Consider the following 4,813-nt stretch of genomic DNA (forward strand, 5'->3'; position numbering starts at 1 on the left):
AGCCTGTCAATATAATGTGATTGTAAAGCTTGCCTGATGTTAATAATGATAAAAATTTAACAAAACTGATGGATTTTGAAAAATAGTGTTTAGAAATATTTGAATATTTATTTACTTACAATTAGAGTTGTTAGTTCTATGATCAGCATGTATTTGCTATTCTGCAACTATATCTGGGGTCGTATAATTTGATCATAATAATAAGTTCCTTAATATACACTGTTATTCACAAATTTAGAATATCCCTCTCTCTTACTCGAAATTTTACACATCGGTGCGTTTAACCCAATGAAATCATTTTTCAAGGCAACTTTAGATTTAACAATATAATAAATAACTCTGAAAAAGACATTCTGTTTGCGTGGCCTCATTGCTGTAAGTGGATCCCCCTTGTCTCCTGGCAACCAATATTTTTAGATCCAGTCCGCCACTGCTCATACTTTACATATATGCAGTGAAATATCACAAAGTAATCTACGAGAACAATACAACATAAAATGTACAAAACACAGTGAAACGCTGCAACCAAATGTAACTTTAATTTCCCCAACCCAAACTAACCTTCCAGAGAAAGCACGCTTTAAAATTCTTTTTCAGGCCACACATTCAGCAAAAAAAATTCAAGAAACAGTATCTTTGCATAAATCACAATCAGGAAAATTCGTTTGGCCATGTATTCGTCACTCAAAAGTGACCGAAAACCCATATTTCAGCACAGCGAAACGCTGCAACCAAATGTAACTTTCATTTCCCCAATCCAAAATAAACCATCCAGAGCAAGCACCCTTTAAAATTCTTTCTCTTCAGGCCACACATTCAGCAAAAAAAATTCAAGATACAGTACCTTTGCATAAATTACAATCAAGAAAATTCGTTTTTCCATATATTCGTCACTCAAAAGTGACCGAAAACCCATATTTCAGCACAGCGAAACGCTGCAACCAAATGTAACTTTAATTTCCCCAATCCAAAATAAACCATCCAGAGTAAGCACCCTTTAAAATTCTTCATTGTCAGACCACACCTTCAGCAAAAAATCAATTCACGCCATCTTTATTTAAATCACAACCAGGAAAACTCATTTTTCGTTGTATTCGTCACTCAAGGTTGACCGAAAACCTCCATTTCACGATTTGTCTCGCGACAGAGGTCTTTCCATAGCGATCGGTAGGCTCGAAGGAAGGTGGAAAGACGACGACGAACAGCAAGAAGAGAGGAGAGGCTCAATGAGAACGAGATGCAGAGATACAGCCGAGAAAACATCGGCAAAGCTCCGGTTCCCTCTTCCTCCGTCCGTGAAGTCTGCTCATAGGCAGTCGGTTCCCGGGGGCGACTCGTGAAGATCGTGAAGATCGAGCGAGACGGTGATACAGACGAAAGAAGAGCCGCCCGCGCCCGCGTTCTGGCCCGTGTTGGCTCGCGGGGGCGTTCGAGCGGGTTTCTCGAAGCGCTTGCACACGTCGCGGAGAGGCGAGATAGAGGAACAGGGACGGAATAATTCGAAAGGGAATCAGTCGAACGAAGATACAGAGTCAGAGAATAAGGAAGGTGAACGCAGACGTGGCGTGCTCCGCGGAGGTTCCGCGGAGGTTCCGCGGAAGAACGAAGAAAGAGCGTTCCGAAGCGCTCGAAGCGTCGCTGAGAAGAGCGGATAATCTTCTTTCTTTCTTCTCCCTTACTCCCGTCTCCTTTCCTCTTACCATCATCGTCATCATCTCTCTCTATCTCACTGGTCGTGACCATCCAGCTCTCTCTATCCCCTCCGCCTCGTTCGCCTCTCACTGCAATTAGGGGATTGCCCGGGGTATCTCGCATTCATCGCGATGCAACCACGCTGACACGGACCGCCGTGGTAAAAATTGTGTGCAAGGGGTTATTTTCATACATTGTTCGAGAAACTGTGCGCCCGTTTCGGTGAATTAGCTCGCCACGGGTCCACTGGCCCTCGTTGCATCCTATTTTTCGGTAGCGGGACCATGGCTCCAATACCTTCTACATTGGAAGCAGGCTTGAGGGGGGAATTCCCTATCGTAGGGAAATGGTGACGTCATATAGAGATATATACGGTAGTACGACTTGTGCACACCAGCGTTGCCGCGAAAATTCCCTCTGGGGGGATATATGACGTCATATTACCCCCCCCCCTGATACTCTACACCTACGTCACTTGCCTTCAGCAATGGGCGAAGCAACGCAGATAGCTATATACAGTAAATTATCGTTGAGTGTTCGAAAGTCCCTCTGGGGGGATGTATGACGTCATATTACCCCCACTGATACTCTACACCTACGTCAGTTGCCTTCAGCAATGGGCGAAGCAACGTACACAGCTACATACAGTAAATTATCGTTGAGTGTTCGAAATTCCCTCTGGGGGATATATGACGTCATATTACCCCCACTGATACTCTACACCTACGTCACTTGACTTCAGCAATGGGCGAAGCAACGCACAGAGCTATATACAGTAAATTATCGTTGAGTGTTCGAAGGCTTCTCAGCCCTGAGTGTTCAAACGTCATCCCAACCATTGGAGGGTGACCAGAGGAACCAGTCAAGCTCACAGTAATGGGGATTCACATCTGAACACTTAGGGCGGAGGAGCCTTCGAACACTCATCGATGATTTATTGTACTCTATTTTTCCAGACTACCATACAACTTTCCCCTACTACTATCTGTCTTTTTCGCTCAATTTCCTGGGTCTGGTAATGTTGAATAAAACTTGTGCACACAATGCTAACACTGCAATGAATGAAAGTGTTACGTCGCGTCCCCAACACGAGTATTCCCTCTCTACTACCCCTTAGTACGTCACTCTGTCCCTACGCGGCCATGTTTTCTATACTTTTGGCAACGCTGGTCGGAAGTCTGTCCTTTTTCGGTTCAGAAGGGACAGCGTTGCCCGAAAAATATCCTGTTGAGGGAATGCATGACGTCACATTACCCCCACTGCCACTCTACACTCATGTCACGTGACATGATTATGACGTCACATGTGCATGATGTGATTTGATACCTTTGGTGGATGAATTACTGGTTTCTTGATTGAATTTAATTATTATAGATTCATATATTGATTTAATTGTTAGTGATTTGTACTTGATGAATGATATATGGACTCGTAAATTTCTTCATTTAACGGTACTGTATTTATTTATCTAGTTTCCATGTAGGTATAATTTCTTTATATGTTAATCCTCTGCTTTCCAGTGTAACTTTGAAGTCGCATACCAGTTCACCATTATTAAGCAAATGGGTACCTTTTCTTTCATAGTTGTCCAATAGAAATTGAAAATTACAATATACAGTAAATCATCGACGAGTGTTCCAAGGCTCCTCGACACTGAACATAACATATTTCATAAACTAATAGCTATATGCAGCTGAAATAAATACAATTGGCTTCAGAATTTCAAGCTCTAAAGTCAACGTTACACCTGACAATCTTTTTGCCAGTGCATGAGCCTTCGAACACTCATCGATGATTTACCGTACTATTTTCCCCCACTACCATCAGACTTTTTCTCTAAATTCCCTCGATCTTGTAACGCTGAGTGAGTACGAAACGTATTGCCGCTAGTAGACGTGACATTTTTAAGAGAGACGCAGACGTCAAGGTGAAATGTTTCCAGTTTCACCTGAAGAACGCAGGACCGTCGATCTCTAATTACGAGCTAAACGGCTCGCGAGAAAAAACCGTGGATCGACGTGGTCCGTTGATTGACGTTCAGGCGCGCGACCGGCCCTCCCTACCTGAGGTAGGTGCTCGAATGATGAATCGCGACCGATTAACCCTTTCACGACCGATGCACGTGTTCTCCTTGACGATTCTATACGGTCTACCACGTTCGTCGGTAATTGCGATCGGATAAGAAAACCATCAGACGGAAAAACTGTCCGTGTCGATTTCTTCTTCGTGTGGGGGGAGGGACACGGTTGTTCAATCAAAGTCAAGATGTCAGTCCACGTGGCCAGGCTGCGTACCGTCGGTGTACAGGGTGATAAAAAGAAAGTGTTCATAACATCTAAGGTACATAGTACATGTCAAGTGATGAGAAAAAGTCTGAAAACATGGGTGGAATATTAATATTTCCAAAGCTATGAACAATTTTTTGTTTCGGTTAAAGCGAGTGACTTTTTCGCTTCAGAAACAGTGAGGAAAATTGTAAAAGAACTAATAAAAATTGTAAAAGACCCTTTGTAACCAGGAAAACAAGAAATTATAAGGTAATCTATTGTTTCCATACGGTAGCATCCGAAGCGAGAAAGCCAGTCGCTTGAACCGAAATAAAAAATTGTTTATAACTTTGGAAGTATTAATTTTTCGACTCGTATCTATTAGGACATTTTTTTATCATTCGGCGAGTATTTCTACCCTAGAAGCTACAAACATTTTTTTTTCGTCACCCTGTACACCCACGAGCAAACTCTGCTTCCACTAGAGGAAAAATTAACGTAGGGGTAATAGCCTCCTACCGCTTGATAAATTTATTTCAGATACTGAAATAAATGTTAAACCGAATATTAATTTGGCATAAATTTCAGTAACTCCAGGACCAAATAAGAGGTCTTTCCCTTACATCACTTTTTCCCCTAGTGGAAGCCGAGTTTGCTCGCGAGTGTACATGTATCGGATGAACGTCGAACAAACGATAGGTTTAATCTCTTTTTCCAGCGCGGTAAGCAAAGATCCCGACCGACGTCATCAATTTATTTTTTATCCGATGGAAACACGCCCCCTTCGGCGGTTTTTGTTCCTTCCATTTCCCTTGGTTTTCTATTTCTTCGATGTTCGTGTCCCTCCGCTCTTC

This window comes from Dufourea novaeangliae, unplaced genomic scaffold (genome assembly GCF_001272555.1).
Source record: "Dufourea novaeangliae isolate 0120121106 unplaced genomic scaffold, ASM127255v1 scaffold65, whole genome shotgun sequence".
In the NCBI taxonomy this organism is placed as follows: domain Eukaryota; kingdom Metazoa; phylum Arthropoda; class Insecta; order Hymenoptera; family Halictidae; genus Dufourea; species Dufourea novaeangliae.